This window comes from Perognathus longimembris, chromosome 20 (genome assembly GCF_023159225.1).
Source record: "Perognathus longimembris pacificus isolate PPM17 chromosome 20, ASM2315922v1, whole genome shotgun sequence".
NCBI classification, from domain to species: domain Eukaryota; kingdom Metazoa; phylum Chordata; class Mammalia; order Rodentia; family Heteromyidae; genus Perognathus; species Perognathus longimembris.
The window spans coordinates 2,095,824-2,116,561 of NC_063180.1; the positions used below are offsets into that span (position 1 = coordinate 2,095,824).

Genomic DNA, 20,738 nt, shown 5'->3' on the forward strand with positions numbered 1-20,738 from the left:
ATTTTCACCATTACAACAAGCATCGATGCACCAACTGCATTTCATAGGAAATTGCTAGGAGCATCTCTGCTTTGAAATAAAAATGTTTCAGACCTTGAAGATTTCATTCATGTGCTTTATGAACTGTATAAAGGACAATAAATGTCTTTCATACTCCAGTTAGCTGAGAGCATTTGTCTCTCAATTTAAAAAGTGGATGCAGGTGACCTGTTTAATTTCTTAGGGCTCATTACAACTTCTCACTTAAAAATGGAACAAGGCAGGTGCTGATGGTTTATGCCTGTAATCCTAGCTACTTAGGAGTATGAGATCTGAGGCTTTGGGTTTGAAACTAGCACTGGTAGGAAAGTCCATGAGACTCTAATCTCCAATAAACTACTCAGAAAAAAGCCAGAAATGGCACTGTGGCTCAAGTGGTAGAACACAAAGATTCTCAGGAACATTGCCCAGGCCCTGAGTTTAGGCCCTAGGACTGGCCAAAAAAAAGTATCAAAACAAACATGATTAGAGGTAGGCAACAGGATTCGAACAGTGGTTCCCAAGGAAATGACTGCATTGCTTTAAAATAGCAGTGCAGACTAGCCAAATAAAAAATGTTCATCCGCTTATTTCTGTCCTTGGTCCTGATTGGGAAAAATAATATTTTAGTAAGATGGCATTCAAATTCTGAAAGTAATTCTGAGTCTTTAGAGGCAATAATTTGGGATTCACAACAAGATTAAAAGTCTTATTTTCTTTGAGATTGTGGTAATATTCCTCACTATCCCACTTCTTTCTCTTAAAAGGGGTCATCTGAACAAATTGCTATGATGAAAATACATAAGACTGCAATGAATAAGGAACCATTTTTGTTTAAGTTGTAATAATTTGTAATGTAACTAGATGGTATAAATCATTATTTTAAATCATGATTAGCTTTTTTATTTTCTGAAAGAAGAGCAGGGACTTTTCTATCTACCAGTATATAATGTAATTTTATTTGATTCACACGTAGTAAGAGTACCATCACTGATCTCTAAGCATAGATTATGTTTTCAACATTAAGGAAAAGATATTAGGAGAATGTGTATGAAATATGAGAAACAGCACTCAATATTGATTGTTCTAATTTATGACATCATCTTATTCTTCCTCTTTGACACCCATGCATAATACATTTCAACAACTTATCCTCTTTATCTTTATGTGAGAGGACAGTAATTATGTGTAGTTTATTTACATGGTCACTGTAATAATTTAGAACAAACTTAATATATTTAGAGTCTTAAAACACAGATATATAGGCTGGCCACAGTGTCTTATGCTTGTAATCCCAGCTACTCTGCTGGCAGAAAGTGATACAATCTTGGATTGACGCTAGCCTGGGCAAAAGATTAGTTCTGGGAATTGAAGCATGGCATCATGGTGGACAGTTTTCTGCCTGTAACTCTGTGCTTAAGATACTTTCACAGATCATCTCTCCATTCCGGAGAAATTTCCCAGGTGATGATAATAAAAAAATCTAGTGGCAATGTGCCCTAAGTGAAAAAGAACACTGTGGTGGAGAAAATTTCCAACTTCAAAATACCCCAGGAGGTGTCCTAACACCATGATACATATTTCTTATCTAGGAAAGGATCAAACATGCTTATCAGGATTATGAATTTATAGTTATGAACATTGCATCCCATGTTATATTTTTCACATGTTTTTGTAGTACTGTTCCAGGTTGTTGGGGGCCAGTGGCTCAAACCTCTAATCCTTGTTTCTGGAGAATCCAAGATCCAGAATATCTTTGTTGGAACCCAGACCAGGCAGAAAAGTAAGTGAGACTCCATCTCCTAAAAGAATCAGAGGTCAAAACATTGTCCCACTGGAAAAGTGCCAGGCAAATGAGATCAATACCAGTACGACAAAAATAATGTTTTCAAAATCTGAAAGCAGTAGAGTGCAAAATTACGTTACCACAATGAAAGCCAGAGTACATTTCAGCCACAGCTTAGTTGTTTTCAAAGAGAAGCATTAGAGATCAAGAGTGTTCAGAAGCACTGGGAGACAAGAGAAGGCCACTATAAACTGGCGCAAAGGATTTCAAAAGCAATTAGAAGTGACATTCCATTGCAGCTGTGCCTCAAGGGTTCAGTTAGAAGTAGAGGATCTGCTTCCCAGAGTTCCTTGGCACCCACACTGCACTCAAAGTCTTTGAAGGACATCATTATAGTGACTGTGATGAGAATTAGCCCTGTATAGAGATCAGGCACTTAGAAATCTTTAGGCAAATGCCAGAAAATGATATTCTCTCCTTAAAGGAAGAAATGTGTTGATTAAAATCTCTGTCTAGAGAAGTATATTTATTTAAGTTGTATAATTACAATTGGGACTTTGAAATATTCCTGGAAAGGAACTGAAGACTAGCAGGATCCCTGACATGAAAAAAAAAATTCCAAGAGGAAGAGTCTGCATACCCAGTGATGTATCAGAGTCTTAAATAAATGGAAAGAGAAATTTCCCTTTTCTAAGTAACAGCAAAACAACATCCAGAAAAACAATCTTCAATATAAAGTGAAATAATTTGACATGAATTATGTAAAAGAAATAGATTGCCAAAACTAAGGAAAATGTAAGTTATTTTGGTCGAATGTCTCACAGAATTCATTGAACTCTGAATTATATTAAAGACATAATGTATTTCCCAATCCATTTAATTCAGTTTTATGTTATAATTTCATTAGATTCATAAAGAGTTAGGCAATGGTCATATTTTATGTGCTGAAATAGAGCATGAATCTCAGAGACAAAGTTAACAGTAAATGTGAATTCTCAGAAGTGTACAAAATGGGAATGCAAATCTCCCGTTGAGGCAAAGAAGAATGTTCTCTATCTGACTTTTCCTGATATTTTCTGGTAAACTTTCTTATCAAAGTCTATCCAGACATGGAGGGTTGCAAGATTTTTCCCCATCATTCACTTTGAGAACTCAAAGACATCTTAACCAAAAGAAAAGAAAAGAAAAACTATAATGTTTCTAAATGTTGTGTTTGAAATACACATCTTCCTATCAGTATGCTATAAATACTATCACAAAACATTTTCCTGGTTCTTTTCATATTCTTTTCATATTCTCTCTCTCTCTCTCTCTCTCTCTCTCTCTCTCTCGAGAGAGAGAGAGAGAGAGAGAGAGAGAGAGAGAGAAAGAGAGACAGTGGGAGGAGAGGGAGAGAGAGGGAGAGAGGGAGGGAGAGAGGGAGGGCTAGAGAGGGAGGGAGCAGGAGAAAGAGGGAGAGTATGTGTTCTGGGGCTTGAATTCAAAGTCTGGATGGTGTCCCTGAGCTTTTATTATTATTATTAAAGATAGTGCTCTACCAATAGGGCCACAGTTCCACTTCTGGCTTAACTTTAGTGTTTAATAGGAGATAAAGGTATCATGGACTTTGATATCTGGGCTGGCATCGAGTCACAATCCTCAGATCTTTGGATTCTGAGTAACTGGAATTATAAGTGTGAGCCTGAATTGATGTAGGAGCTACATGCAATGCTGAGAAGGTGCAGGTAGACAATTATGCACATTTGAGTTTAGGAATCACAATCTCCCATTTATCTTTTTTGCCTCTCTATTTTCTTTTCCTTGTTCTCTTTTTCATTCTTGTGCAGATACTAGGGTTTAAATTCAGAACATTGTGCTCTTCCTTAGGTTTATCACTCAAAGCTGGTGCTTTACCATTTGGGTCACAGCACCACTTCTAGCGTTTTTCCTGTTACTTCTAAGAATTTTTCAAAATTGTCCAAGTTGGCTTAGAGCCTTAATGCTCAGATCTTGGCCTCTTGATTAGCTAAGGTTACAGGGGTAATCCACTGGCATCTAGCTTGCCTTCCTCTGAGATTTGGTTTTATGATCTATATAACTGCGTGATACCTGGCACTTCAATCATGATAGAAATAAATATATTAATGGAGTACAATCCTTCACTAGGTACCTATAAACGTATTTTGATGTTCGTTTTCATTGTTCAATGTTATATGTGAATTCATTATATGATGACTGCCTCAAGCTACTTCAAACATTAGCTCACATACTTATCAATTACTGTGTGGTGCGAACATTTACTCTTCTTTCACTTTCCAATTAGAATTTCTCATTTTGAGACACAGACTCACTATGTTGCTCAGACTGGCCTCAAATTCATAATCTTCCTGCTTGACTTCTGGGGTTAAGAGGTAGTTCACCTGCCCACTAGTCACCATCGTGCACAGATGACCTCTTTCGATCTCACTGAACTTTTGTGTGTTTTGAACAACATCTCTCAACAACAACAACAACTACTAGTAGTAGTAGTAGTATCTTTTGCTTCTTTTATGTCTCCTTCAAATCACCACCACTTTGACTGAATTCAATGTCTCTCCACATCCCAAGAACCAGTTTAGAATGAAGATCTCCCTAATTTTTCACTTCTTATTAACTCAAAGTTGAGTAAAGCTAATAAGTAGTGAATAATCAATTGGTTTATATGCTGAAGATTAACTTCTTGTGGCATTAAAAAAATCTTTCCTTCCCCATTAATGTGCAAACCCTCATGTTTCCCAGGTAAAGCTGAATTCCTCTATTCATACTAAAAGATATACAATGCCCAGAAAAAAAAATAGTACAGAAACAAATTTTGGCTCCAGAATGCACAAGACTTCCTACAGTTGCATTTGTTTGACATAAAGAAAGGCGTAGAACAAATTCAAGCTAATTTTACATAGGCAGGTTTTAGGGAGGTGCTTTACATTTTCAAGAAAACAAGAAGACAACAAAAATTTGCTTGAAAATGCCTAACATGGATTTAGGATGTAACGTGACATTTTCCATATGCCAAATTTTATTTATACTATTTGAATCCTAAAGTGTCAGAGAGAGAGAGAGTCATGTAGACCCATATGACATGGTCTTATAAGAGTAAAATCTTGTACCAAGATAAAATTTAAATAAGAGGAACTGAAGTTAATGGAAGATATGAGTCATGTATATAAGGACAAAGTTTTTCTCTCTAGAGTTCACTGTGGATTTCAGAGAAGGACCAGACAGACTGAAAAATAACTATTAGGAGTTTCCAAGGTGTAAGAACTGGGTAGCTCATGTACATCTTTAATCATGACAGAGGAAAGTTAAATAAAACATTCATGTACATAGAAGCACATTCACAAAATTTTAAGCTTTTTGTGGTATTTCATTTATACAGTTTCCTATGTAAATATTATATACTATTAGAATGAGAGAGTGTGAAATAATTACAGGCAAAATTCAGTTAGAAAGAACAAGAAACAAGCTGGGTGCCAGCCTCTCATGCCTGTAAGCCTAGCTACTCAAGGGGGTAAGATTTGAGGATCTTGGTTCAAAGCCATCCCAGGCCTTGGCAGCAAAGTCTGTGAGACTCTCTTCTTTTTTCCCTTTTTCTTCTTTATTTTCAAAGTGAAGTGCAGAGTGGTTACAGTTTCATATGTAAGGCAAGTACATTTTTATCCAATTTATTACCTTGTCCCTCATTGTTCCCCCATCTCCCCCCTCCTCACTATACCCCCCCCCCCATGAGTTGTACAGTTGTTTTACATCAATTGGTCTTGTAATGATCCCAATTGCAATGGTTTTTCCCACTTTTGGGCATCTACCCAAAAGATTACAAGCAAGACCACACTAAAGTCACCAGCACAATGATGTTCATTGCAGCACAATTTATCATTGCTAAAATACGTCACCAGCCCAGATGTCCCTCAATAGAAGAGTGGATCCAGAAAATGTGGTACATATATACAATGATATTCTATGCCTTTATCAGAAAGAATTATACTGACCCATTTGTAAGGAAATGGAAGGATTTGGAAAAAATCATACTAAGTGAAGTGAGCCAGACCCAAAGAAACATGGACTCTATGGTTTCCCTCATAGGGAATAATTAGTACATGTCTAGGATAGTCATAGCAGAAGATCACAATAGCTCAATAACTATGCCTGTATGAACACATAAGATGATGCTAAGCAAAATGAACTCCAAGTTATGGAAAAAATGGTTTATCATTGTTGCTGTTAGGTTCAAAATATCATGTAAAATTATACATTTTTATTTTGTCTTTCTTCCCTGTGGTATTACCCCTGTTGTCACTGTAACTGATTTTGGTACCCTGTGTATTGTATATACATTTATTGGAACTAGGGAAGGGAAGTGGAACATCAAAATGAAAGACAAAGGGTCAAAAGTGAACCAATACAACAGAAATATTTACACAACAATATGCTATAAACCAAATGTACAACCCTGGGGATGGGGTGGGGGGGAAGTGAGGAGGTGAAAAGGTGGGAGAAAAATGTGGTAAGATGTAACAAATTTGATAAGAAATATACTTACTGCCTTACATATGAAACTGTAACCCCTCTGTACATCACTTTGAAAACTGAAAGAATAGATTCTTAGCTTCATTTAAGGTAGAAAACAAATAGCTATGTAACCCCACACAATCCCCTTCCATTCTCCATACTGTCTTATCTCCTTCCTTTTACCTAAACACAATGTAAGATATGTCTCCCTATTTGCTCCTACACAGCATGATTACTTCTGTTCCTTTTCTGCAATCATACATATATTTACTAATCTTCTAGGGAAAATACAGCACTGATAATGAACTGATAATAAAGCATAAACATTGGTGCTCCAAAATCTGTGAATGTTCACCTTAAAAGATACTCGTATTAGAACTAGGAAATTGAAAGGGAATACCAAAATCGAGAGACACAGGGTAAAAAAAAAAAAAGACAACTAGTCCTTCCATTTCCTTACAAATGGAACAATGTCATTCTTTCTGATAGAGGCATAAAATTCCATTGTGTATATGTACCACATTTTCCTGATCCATTCGTCTATAGAGGGGCATCTGGGTTGGTTCCAGATTCTCGCTATGACAAATTGTGCTGCGATGAACATTGTTGTGCTGGTGGCATTACTGTGATTTTGTTTGCGGGCTTTTGGATAGATACCCAAAAGTGGGGCTGCTGGGTCATGGAGGAGTTCTACATTGAGCCTTCTGAGGAATCTCCATACTGCTTGCCAGAGTGGCTGAACCAGTTTACATTCCCACCAACAATGAAGTAGGGTTCACTTTTGGCCACATCCCCTCCAACAGTTGTTATTATTAGTTTTCTTGATATATGACATTCTTGCTGGGGTGAGATGGAATCTCAATGTTGTTTTGATTTGCATTTCCTTTATGGCCAGTGATGTAGAGCATTTTTTTATATGTCTCTTGGCCATTCTCATTTCCTCATCAGAGAAGTTTCTTGTAAAATGTTATACTAAGTGAAGTGAGCAAGACCCAAAGAAACATGGACTCTATGGTCTCCCTTATTGGGAATAATTAGTACAGGTTTAGGCAAGCCATAGCAGAGCATCACAAGGCCCAATAGCTATACCCTTATGAACACATAAGATGATGCCAAGTTAAATGAACTCCATGTTATGGAAACAATTGATATATCACAGTTGTAACTACTTTCAACGTCCTATGTGTATGTGTAGTTTCTATTATTGATGATGTTCTTGTATCACCTTCCTGTGGTTGTATATACACTATCTCTGTAATCTTATCTGAGTATATTGGAAACCGTGTTTACTGGTATTGGAAATAGGAAATTCAAAGGGAATACCAAATTTGAGAGACACAGGGTAAAAAAAGACAAACAACTACAAAAGCAATACTTGCAAAACTGTTTGCTGTAAGTGAACTGAACACCTGCGGGGGGAGGGAAAGGGGGGGAGGGAGGGGGTCATGAGGGACAAGGTAACAAACAGTACAAGAAATGTATCCAATGCCTAACGTATGAAACTGTAACCTCTCTGTACATCAGTTTGATAATAAAAATTTGAAAAAAAAAGACAACTACAAAAGCAATACTTGCAAAACTGTTTGGTGTAAGTGAATTGAACACCTCATGGGGGGAAAGGGAAAAGGGGAGGAGGAAGGGGGGAATGAGGGACAAGGTAACAAACAAGACAAGAAATGTATCCAATGCCTAATGTATGAAACTGTAACCTCTCTGTACATCAGTTTGATAATAAAAGTTTGAAAAAAAAGATGATTTCACAGAGCAGAAAATATTTCAAGTGATAAACCTTATATTAGTTGGCCAGCAGGGTGGCTGTGTGAGAGCAGATCGGAAAGCTTACAAAATCTAGGGCAGGTGATAACATTGATGATACAAAAGTATTTCTGTGGAAATGTATTGAAATGAATTCATTGGGATCTTTTACTCAACCAGTAGTTCTGGTAGGAGAATATACACAATTTTGTATTTATTTTAAAAACATTACCCTAATGGTTTAGAAGGCTTGAACGTTGAGAAACACTGACTTAGGAAAGATAGCATTTGACAAATGTATTTAAATAAATACTTGAAATGATGAATTGAATAAGGTTATAATGTTCCAGGCACAAAGAAAAGCCTGTGCAAGCCACAATAATAGAAAATGCATCACGTGTAAGCCAAGTAAAAATCAAGTTAACTCTGTTAAAGGAGGCAAGAGATGACTCTGTAGAGGTGTGTAGGTGTAGCATAGACTTAATGACTTTCATGTTCCCAAGGCACTTGCCCATGGTATTACAGTGATTTCACTCTGTGATATTGTGTGCCCTCCTCTTCTTGCTTCCAGAAAGTTCTTCATTCTCAGAACTTCATCCATGGCCACTACAACACAGTGCCTAACATATTATATATTAGTAGTTAACATCAGTAAAGGAAATTAATGAATGAAAGTATAAATATTTTGAATATCAAGTGTATTGCATCCCAGTTCACAGCAATATCTCAGGATTTAGATTCCTGACATTAAAATGTTTCTTTACTTTTGTACTCATACTAATGACATATTATCAAGAATTTCTTTGATGATAGAGGCCAAATTCTTTCTCCAAGACAACTAATGTTTCTATCAGCTATGCTGGGCATGCATAATAGTTCTTTTTATTATTCTAGCACTTTGGGAACAATGATGCATGAGAAGTTTATATGGAACCCCAGTGACCAGGCAAGATTTGTTGCCACATGTCACCACGTCTACCTCACACATTTTACAAGTCAGAACCTATGGGCTGACTCCTCACGTGTCCCCCAATGCAGGTTCTTTCTTCAGTTTGAGGCTAAGAGTTTCTTCTACAGAGGTGTTTTCTCTTCACCTTTCTAAAAAATTGATACTCGTTTTTACTTCTCTCTAATTCTCTACACTTGAATCCACTTGCTTTTCCTTCTGCTTTCTTTAGACTATAATTACATTTTTCTGCATATTTATGTGTGATTATTGGTTCATCTATTCTGCATTACTATAGCCTATAATTTTCATGAAGAAATTATGACAATTTTGCTTACAAGGAATTACCTATTAACAAGCACATAACCTTGGGAATAGAAGTTACCAAACAAAAGCCGAACACACAGTAGGTCTTATACAGCTCTTCTTTAAGTAAAATTGTATACCTACAGGGGAGCACACAAATAAAGAGGTATATATGTAGATATTATGCAAGGAGCTGAAAAGAGGGAAAAAAGACCTAAAGAAAAACCAACTCAATTTAGTAAATAAAAAAACCTGCCATTTGAGATTCTATTATTTTTACTTAATAGCACACTAGCAGGCAATGTTTCCATATGCTAATTGCCTGTTTGGTAACTTGCATTATTTAAAATAACCTTTGTATACAGATCACTGACTAATGCATCGTAGAAACCTCAACAACATATATAACCTTTCAGAAACTCTAGTATCATCCTTTCCAAGAACTCTGCACCTAAGAGAGTTTATCTAGATTTACAAAATGGCTTGTCTTTTAATCTCAGACAATCAACTACTTCAAATTAGACAAACTGAGGTAGGAAAAAGCCACACACATAACAATAGCCTACTCCTTAAAGGCAAGCCCTTTTCAATTGTTTTAGGATAATGACCTGAATTAGTTGCTGAGAAGAAAAGCAGAGCTTCAGATAGTGATGGCAGAAGCCCAGGTGGTAGTAAACACTGGACACTAGTAACCACTGAGGACATACATAGATCAGCCTGGCTGCCCAGAAATTGATCTTTCTGGAACACTAACTCCCTTTTCTGAGGGACCAGGAGTGGGAAGGGACATTTTGTCTTCATATCTCCAGGTGCTCATCCAATATGTCATTGATGCTTATATATTAAATACAAAAGCTGACTAAAATTAGTCTATACCATAGAGCCTATGGTTGAACTTTACAAGCCTCAGGTTTTTGTAGGTAAAGGTGAGCTGATTATACTAGATGGCCTGAAGTTGGGTTAGCCTAGTGTGGTGGATACAGAAAAGGGACCCCCAAACGTTCCATTATCCTGTCCACAGGAACTGCAATTATTGTATTCTGTGTGGCAAAAGGGACATTGAACTAAGGAGGTCAGGTCTGGCAAGTGCCATCTTGGCCACGTGTGAATTTCAGGGTCTGGCATCTTGTCTTCATGAATGTGCCTGAATCCCTGGAGGCAGGGTGGGCACTTGCTCTATAGGTTATTGAACTGTCAGTCCAATGCTTGGGACTGGGAGTTCCCTGTGACCCTGCCCCCTGACCTGATTCTATTTAGGTGCAGATCAGCTCAGGTGCCATTATACCATGCCACATAATTTACCGTACAATGGCCCCTTCCCTTTGTTTTCTCTCCATGTAAAACTACACATAGATCCTTTCCTCTTTATTCTATCATTCCTCTCTGGCCTGTTTCCTAACAGTGTTAAGTATGTTCACAGGCTGCAGGCCTTTGTAAAACTGGCTGCCTGCAGTCTACTAGCATTCAAATAAGGACTCCAAGATTCGATCCTTTAATATGTGGCTTCGCTGATAATTTACCTTACAACATATGCTGTAGTTATCTTCAGATTACTTGCTATAACCAATAATGTTAGTATGTTTGTTCTGTCTTCATGCAAAACTGCACATGGCTCTCCCAAGAAGTCACTGCTCAGGACTTGTGATTGCCTGGTCATTAGTCACTGGGCACCTGGGGACAGTGGGAAATCCCTGAGGTTATGAGGTCATTTCCTCCCAGATTTAAAGCACCAGGACAGGAAAAAAAATGTACAGTAATAATAAATACAAATAAAAGTATAATTAGTCAACAAGGTGAAAATACAGCCAGGAAATCACAAATGATGGCACTAAAATAAGAACTGGAATGCAAACAGAACTATAAAAGAAAACAGCATGGAAGAAAAATGCCAGTGCTGACCTGTTTGAGATATACAGGTATACAGTCACAGAATGTCAATTACAGTAACATAAACTAAGCAAGGAAAGAAATCATGAGAAAGAGTGTGATGATGTCCCTGACAAAGTGATATTGAAACTATACATGGTATTTCACAGTATTGAAAGTGGAAAGGACAAAAGTATTAAGAAATTGAACTCAGTTTAGAATAGGATAAATGTTTACCAGGCCTTGAAAATTATTTAAGTCAAGTAATAGTCACACTATCATGATAAGGTAATAAAGTGGTTGTTTTTTGCTTGTTTGATTTGTTGCTTTTTTTTTTCATTTGTGTCTGTATTGGGTCATTAGCTCAGGGCTTGGGCAATGTCTCTTAGCTTTTGCACTTAAGGCTGTTATTCCACTACTTAAACGACAATTTGATTTTCAGCTTTTTGGTGGCTATCTGGCAATAAGAATTGTATGGACCTTCCTGCCAGGCTGGCTTTTCTCCAAGATCTTCAGATCTCAGTCTTCTGAGTAGCCAGAATTACAGGAATGAGATACTAACATCTAGTGACAAGTTTTACTCCTTATTATAAAATGGAGAAATAAATCTTTCATTCTTCAAGTGTCTAATGTTTTTTATTACAATATGCTATAAATATATGTAGTACTTTTTTGCTTCAAACAATAAGAGAATTTAAGATCATGAACTATCATATTTTAATTTTTCTCATGATATATTAAAGTCACCATACCCAGTGATCTTTCACAGTTAGCTTTGGTGGTCACTTTCACAGTCCTTCAATACTGAATAAAATGAAGACTGTGCTCATAAGTTTCTTGTGGAAATGAGACTGTTGGGATGTGGACCTGCTTTTCAGCATTGAAGTTGGCTGTCTTTTGTTTGTTTTGAGGGGACCTACTTTAAAGATACCAGACTAACTGATTTGAGAGAGGAAATTTCCTAGTACCCCAAGTTCATATGGGGCCAAGGTTTCCTCTCTAGCTATTATTAGAATGAAAATTAGGAAGTCAAAAACAGAGTCTAATGTTTTGAAAAACATGCGATTTAACTAAAACAAACCAAACCACCCCATTCATGGGAAAATGGAAAAACATGAGAAAAAAAAACTTACTAAGTGAAGAAAGACAGACCCAAAGAAGCATAGGCTCCATGGTTTCCCTCATTTAGGATATATATCCAGGATAGTCCTAGCAGAGGATCACAATAGCTCAACAGCTATGTACATATGACCCTATAAAATGATGCTAATCAAAATGGAGCATTTTTAAAGTTAGGGCAAAGAAAGAATTCTGAATAGAGCCATTGCCCTGGGACAATTGGAAATCTTGGTTGGAAGAGTCTCAGTAACTAGTAATTCCTTCAGACTGAAGGAGGAAAAAATGCAAATTCCTTTAAATGATTTTCACTTCAGAAAAGCATTGCTCTAGGATACTCAGCTGGCACTGGGCTACCTAGGAAGTCCCTCCCCCCAATCCTCTCAGGATTTCTTTCACTTGGTTTAGCTGCCTGGTACTTATAGACTATTGCAGCTATGTCCCAAGGGGACCTGGCGACTGCTCAAGGTGACAGTAAACTTTGTCACCTATGTGTAGTGGTTATGTTGAGCATGCAGAATGAAACTTTTTCAAGATAATGAAGGCCTCCAAAGGAAAGTGTTGGAAGCCAGACATGTTAAGGATTACATTTCTTGAAGGAAGCCCCTGGGAAGGCCATATAGAAAACTCTAAAGCCAAATCTGAAGGTATAATGGAGATGCTGGCAAGTTATAAGTTCCAGGAATGTGGAATATCTGCCAAATATAGCTGCTGGCATTGAGTAGAGCCAACCCGAAGGAGAGGTCAAAGCCATGGGAGCAAGGCTGCTGGTGTCCTTCAGAGGATCACAGTGAAGTAGAGAAAGTTTCCCTGCAGATGAAGGCACTTTCCAGCGCCCAGTTGCTCGTGGCCTTCACCTAGTTACTGGCAAGTGGCCTGGTGTGGCTGTTCCTGGAACATGGGTTGGGGGCAGACAAAGTGGGGCTGTCTGAATTGACAGTAGGAAGCCCACAGGCATTTTATTAACTAACAATATGGAAGAGGTAGTAATAGGATGGTATGATTTTTTTCACATCTAGAAAGGAATTGCCCACCTGTTCAGAAGTTGATGTCAGCTCACCTGACCTTTTTATATATCTGATCAATGCCTATGCTGTATATAACCAGCATTTATAAAACCCATCCTCTTCTCTAGGGAACTTATCTTCTTCCTGGCACTAACCTGGTTCGGGTTGCTGGTAATAAGGTCTTTTATCCTCTCTAAAAACTGGTCTTTGCTGGTCAGTGCTGCCATAACAATATCATGCTACTCTGTGTCCCAGATACCAGATATGGAACTTCAGGATTTATCATTTATCTAAATGATTTTTTCTCTTTCTATTGCTTCATCTCTGCTTTCTCTGCTCCTATTCTTCCCCTGTGGAAAAGGAATGACAACTCATTGCATATTGGAAGTACAAGTCTTTTTTAAAAATAACTTTATTTTATATGAGCTAACAGGTAGCAATTTGTCTTGATTCTTAGTGAAGATATGAAATTTGGGCTTTTAAACAACATTAGATCTATTAAGACCAAAGACTCTTGGAAATGGACTGAATACATTTCATTTTATTTTAATTTTTACATTATGAAATGAACATGAGCCTATTGGGTGTCAAGGGTGTAATGCTATTCTTTGTGTTTGTATATGTGTGTGTGTGTGTGTGAGAGAGAGAGAGAGAGAAAGAGAGAGACAGAGAGAAAGAGAGAGAGAGAGGGAGAGAGAGTGTGGCAGAGACAGAGACAGAAAGAGACTGTGCTAGTACTAGGACCTCAGAATTCAAGACCTAGTTGCTGTCCTTTGGCTTTTACACTAAGAACTCTTCTCCACCATTTCAGCTACAGCCTCACTTCTGGATTTTTTTTTTTTTTGCCAGTCTTGGGCCTTGGACTCAGGGCCTGACCACCATCCCTGGCTTCTTCCCTCTCAAGGCTAGCACTCTGCCACCTGAGCCACAGCGCCCCTTCTGGCCGTTTTCCATATATGTGGTGCTGAGGAATTGAACCGACAGCTTCATGTGTAGGAGGCAAGCACTCTTGCCACTAGGCCATATTCCCAGCCCACTTCTGGAAATTTTTAGTAGTTAATTGGAGATAAGAGTTTCACGGTCTTTCCTGTCTAGAGTTCAAACTGTGATCCTCTGATTTTGGCCTTCTGAGTAGCTGGGATTCTGGTTGTGCACTATTTTAAGGGGGCCTGTTCTGGCATTAAATTGACAAAGGGTGGACTAAGGGTGGTGAATACTAATTACTAACTTAATTTGACTGAGAAATGTATAAAAGATTAGTGTGGTATTTTTTTTTCTTTTTCAGATGGAATTACCTAACAGGGGATGACCTGTCTTTTATGTAGCAGCACTATATATTTGGGGGTGTATATGATTAGTTACTTTACCAATTCAACTTCTAATCTCATACAAAAACACCTCCCTGACAAGCCCAAAATAATATTTCACCAAATATCCAAAAATCCATGCCTCAGTCCAGTTGATACATAAAAATAACTATCATATCAACTTTGTGCATTGAAAAATATATATTTAAAGCAATTTATGAAGCCTCCTTTGCTTCAAGTTTTCTTTTCTCTACCTAAAGCAAGGGATATCTTACTGGGATAAATGACAACGAGGCAATCACAATGATTTAGAAACATCTAAATGGTGTGTAAGAAAAAATTTTGGTCACAGGAATTTGAATTGCTTGAGAGTCTTCAAAAACAGATTTTACCAACAAGCACCAGACTGAATGAATGACAAGTCTTGAAGTCTGAAGTCAGCTCTTTGCATATCTTTCTTTCCCTGTTTGATGTCCTTGGCAAGGACAGCACCTTGAATGCCAAATTCCTTCCCCTGCCATCTTTAAAGTGAAGCTAAGAACTTGATAAATAACATCCATAAAGTAGCATTAATTAGTAATTCTTATCCAGAAGGTTTAATGATGCAATCACATGACAATATATGTTATAATAGGCAGCATGAAATTCGAAATATCATATTCTTTGCACTTCATCATGAAGCTGAGGAGTGACTTGGAAGACCACACACAGAAGTAATAATACATCTCAAGTGAGAATGGGAGCTCATTGACAGTCAACTGACTAGACATGTGTTTGCAATAGGGGAAGCCAAGAATATAAAGGCTATATGAATACAGAAAACTTAGCATGTGTAGCCAGGTTCCAGGAATTACTGTAGCCAGTGGGACAGGAATGGGGGAGCTTCGACTTTCACAGAGTACATTATAAAATGGTACAAAATTACACCTGCTTCTTTTCATGTCATTATTAAATATGTGCCGGTATCTTTATTGGGACTGTCACCAAGTTTAATTTCTTTTTCACTAGAAATTGAAGATTAAGTTTTCTTGTAGCTCAGAAGTTTATCAATTACCAACAGCAAAGTAGATTTTTAGATTTTTTTATTCCTTTGTAAAAAGAAAAGTCATATCAGATAAGACTTTTGGTCTGCTGTGTCATTATGATTTGCAAAGTCAAAGTTTATAAAATTTCCACATTTCACAGTATCATAAAATTTTACAAAGTAGAATAAACTTCAAATACCACAAGGCAGTCTCTGATATTTCAAAGAGGATGAATAATTTCACAGCCAATACTCTTTCTTTTTTTTTCTTTTCTTGCAACTCCCTAATATCATACAGCTCTGTGAGCATAGAGACCCTCCTGCCTTCAGTCCTACCACTTATCCCCCATCTGGTGGGCAAACACATACCCCTGAGGTAAAGGACACTAATGAAAAAAAATAACAACTTGAGAGAGAGAAGTAACAGCTTAGAAGGAGGTAAGCAGAACACCCCTCTCAAACATACACACACACACACACACAGAATATATATATGTATATATCCATATATATCCATATAATTATATTCACAGAAATACACATCACAATGTGAACCAACCTAGATAAGGACATCATAGATATAGGGCATCACATGCTTGGACAGAGGTGAATATACATTTGCACATAAATAAATAGGTAATCATGCATAAATCCAAATGTATGTGCACAGATATAGACAGGTACACACACACACACACACACACACACACACTGCTATGTTTTGAATGCTGTTTCCTCTCAATGTTCATGACTTGGAGGCTAAGTTCTTAGGGTGGTGCTGATGGGAGATTATGTCGACCTTTGGGAGGTAGAATCTAGTGGGAAGTCCTGCACTGAAACATTGCTCTTAGAAGACTGTGGGTAGTACTCATGGGACCTCTTAGAATTCTCAGAGGGTATTCCAGAATCCTGAGTTTGGCATCCTAATTTGAAATATGGACCTTCCTCCTTCAGGTACTCTGCTATTGCCTATGGAGCCACATTGGGGCTGTCAGAGAAACCATAACGCCATTTGAACTCCAGCCTCCAAAAACCATAAATCTACCCCTTTCCAGGGGAGTTTATTAAAGCAGCAAAGAACTGGCTGTACATGGACATATGTCTACACTCATACATAGAAAATAGGCCATTAATATACTCACAGTTGTAAAAAAAAATTAATGCAAACCTGAAACTTCATATTAAGTCCAAGAGTATAATTTCATGCCCCCCCCCCCGTACAAAAGCTTTATTCATATTGTGGGAGAAGCATTCCACCTACACATGGCTAAGGTCCTTAGCATTCCCAGTGTTCCCAATTAACATACTTAGGTCCTGAGATAATGTAAAAACTCATGACAATGGACAATTCATACAGGGCTCCTGGATCAAAGACCTAGTAGAGCAACCGGTGTGACACGCACTGGACACCTAAGGGTTTGAGTGGATCATCTATATTGATGTGACACAGTGCTCTGCACAAGCTAGGAATAGTGTGGTCATCTTCACACAGGTGAACCTGGGCCCTGGCCCAGGACCAGTAAGTAAGTGATCACCATCCTAGAGACATATGGATACAATTTTGATTTATCCTTCTATGCTCTTAGAATATAAATTTGATATTTTAAAGATTACGTGTTCTGGGGCTGGGGATATAGCCTAGTGGCAAAGAGTGCCTGCCTCGGATACACGAGGCCCTAGGTTCGATTCCCCAGCACCACATATACAGAAAACGGCCAGAAGCGGCGCTGTGGCTCAAGTGGCAGAGTGCTATCCTTGAGCGGGAAGAAGCCAGGGACAGTGCTCAGGCCCTGAGTCCAAGGCCCAGGACTGGCCAAAAAAAAAAAAAAAAAAAAGATTACGTGTTCTATAGTAAACTTTTTGCATATATAAGTCTGGTTCTCCACTCACACTGAACTTTTTTTATGTTATCTTTTTTTTTCAAATTTTTATTATCAAACTGATGTACAGAGAGGTTATAGTTTCATACGTTAGGCATTGGATACATTTCTTGTACTGTTTGTTACCTTGTCCCTCATACCCCCCCTCCCCCTTACCATTTCCCCCTCTGAGGTGTTCAGTTCACTTACACCAAACAGTTTTGCAAGTATTGCTTTTGTAGTTGTTTGTCTTTTTTTACCCTGTGTCTCTCAATTTTGGTATTCCCTTTTAATTTCCTAGTTCCAATACCAGTATACCCGGTTTCCAATATACTCAGATAAGATTACAGAGATAGTGTATATACAACCACAGGAAGGTGATACAAGAACATCATCAATAATAGAAGCTACAGATAAACATAGGACGTTGAAAGTAGTTACAACTGTGATATAACAATTGTCTCCATAACATGGAGTTCATTTCACTTAGCATTATCTTATGTGTTCATAAGGGTATGGCTATTGGGCTCCTGTGATCCTCTGCTGTAACTTGCCTAAACCTGTATTCCCAATAAGGGAGACCATAGAGTCCATGTTTCTTTGGGTCTGGCTCACTTCACTTAGTATAATTTTTTCCAAGTCCTTCCATTTCCTTACAAATGGGACAATTTCATTCTTTCTGATAGAGGCATAAAATTCCATTGTGTATATGTACCACATTTTCCTGATCCATTCGTCTACGGAGGGGCATGTGGGTTGGTTCCAGATTCTCGCTATGACAAATTGTGAAAAACCTCCCATGCTCCTGGATTGGGAGGATTAATATAATCAAAATGGCAATATTGCCAAAGGCTATCTACAAATTCAATGCAATACCCATTAATATCCCAAAACCATTTTTTGATGAAATAGAGGAAGCAATCCAGAAATTCATATGGAACAATAAAAGACCTAGAATAGCAAAAACAATCCTAAGCAGAAAGAACAGTGCTGGAGGAATTACAATACCCAACTTCAAGCTGTATTATAAAGCTGTAGTAATAAAAACAGCTTGGCATTGGCACCGGAACAGGCCTGAAGACCAATGGAACAGAATTGAAGACCCAGAAATGAACCCACAGAACTACGCCTACTTAATCTTTGATAAAGGAGCTAAAACAATAGTATGGAAGAAAGATAGCCTCTTTAACAAATGGTGCTGGCAAAACTGGCTCAATACATGCATCAAACTAAAACTAGATCCTTATATATCACCCTACACCAAAATCAATTCCAAATGGATTAAAGACCTCAAAATCAAAACAGACACCCTGAAAACACTAAAGGAAGAAGTAGGAGAAACACTTGGGCTCCTTGGCACAGGACAGAACTTCCTTAACAAAGACCCAGAAAGGCTACAAATCAAAGAAAGGTTGGACAAATGGGACTGCATCAAACTGCAGAGCTTCTGCACGGCAAAGGACATAGCTCGCAAGATAAACAGAAAGCCCACAGACTGGGAGAAAATCTTTACTGGCCATTCAATGGACAAAGGCCTCATATCTAAAATATATGCAAAACTAAAAAAATTACCCTCTTCCAAAACAAAACCTCAAAGAACCAATAGCCCCCTCATCAAGTGGGCTAAAGACTTACAAAGAGGCTTCTCTGATGAGGAAATGAGAATGGCCAGGAGACATATGAAAAAATGCTCTACATCACTGTCCATAAAAGAAATGCAAGTCAAAACAACATTGAGATTCCATCTCACCCCAGTAAGAATGTCATATATCAAGAAAACTAACAATAACAATTGTTGGAGGGGATGTGGCCAAAAGGGAACCCTACTTCATCGTTGGTGCGAATGTAATCTGGTTCAGCCACTCTGGCAAGCAGTATGGAGATTCCTGAGAAGGCTAAATATAGAACTCCCCTATGACCCAGCAGCCCCACATTTGGGTATCTATCCAAAAGACCACAAACAAAATCACAGTAATGCCACCATCACACTGAACTTTTAAGATCAGAAATAACCTCATGCCTTCTGCACTTATCCCAGCATACCCAGCTGCTGTGTCCCACAAGAGCAGGAGCTCAGTATGGGCTAGCACTAGGCAGTAGACTGGTTGGTTCTTTTCTCCTCCATTAGTCTTACATGAATTAGTTTGTAATAAATTTTGTTGGACAGTGTTAGCTTAATTCCACTGTCATTGGAAACCACATCGAAGAAAAAATGTTTATGGGTCTCTGTGGCTCATTCCTATAATCCTAATCAAGAGGCAGAAAGCTGAGCATCACAATTTGAAGATAGCCCAGGAAGTAGAGTCTGTGAGACTCCTATCTCCAAATAACCACCAGAACACTGGAAACTAAAGTATTGCTCAAGTCATAGAGTGCAAGCCTTTAGCACAAAAGACATCACTAAATCCTTGAGTTCATAGCCAGGACACACATATTCTCTCTCTCTCTGTCTCTCTGTCTTTCTGTCTCTCTGTCTCTCTCCTCTCTCTTTCTGCTCTCTCTCCCCCCTCTCAACTCTTTCTCTCTCTTCTCTCCCTCCCTCTCTTTCTCTTTCCCTTCCTCTCCCTCTCCCTCCAATCTCTCTATGGTCTGACTATATTGACAATTTTTTATGGACCACGAATTATGTTCTAAATATCCAAATGCCCTTTGGCAGAAAATAAAAAAGGTTCTCCATCCATGATTATCTAATCTCTAAACTGATGGATAGTTCTGACTTGCCCAGGACAAATTTTTGATTTTAGTGTTCATAAACTTGCATTCTGACAAATGCCTAAGTCTTGGGAAAACAAGTACGGTGGGTTAGCCTGATGTGGGATGGAAAAACATATAAAAATAAACACAGTTTTTCCCTTCTACATTGAGACAAGTCATCCTGTTTGTAGTAAACCAACTGGAAGAATGTTTTGGGAAATTCATACAAAGTATAGCAAAGTTCTGGGCTTGAGGTGATAATGACAGCAGTGTGGATAACAGACTCGGCCTACAAAGAAAGCAGTCCTTTTCAGGGAAGCAGCTGGAGACACAGATGAGAAACCCAAGCCAGGCGACTGGGAAAAAGATTCAAGATGAGGAAGAATTGGTTGTGCACGGCTTTGGAGTTATATGGAAGTGCTACTATGAAAGTGCCAACAAACTCTCCATTGCCATCTGGTTTGCCTTTCTTCTACTTGTCCTTGATAAAAAGGATTTATTAAGTCCAGAAGGAGCTGGAATCATCTGAT

At 38.1% G+C, this 20,738-nt stretch overlaps 1 protein-coding gene across 3 annotated transcripts in view; it reads right to left on the bottom strand.

Annotated features, from left to right (window-relative positions):
• The window catches only part of Cntnap5 (contactin associated protein family member 5), a 936,592-nt gene that overhangs the window by 9,654 nt on the left and 906,200 nt on the right, over window positions 1–20,738 (bottom strand). The window lies entirely within an intron of this gene.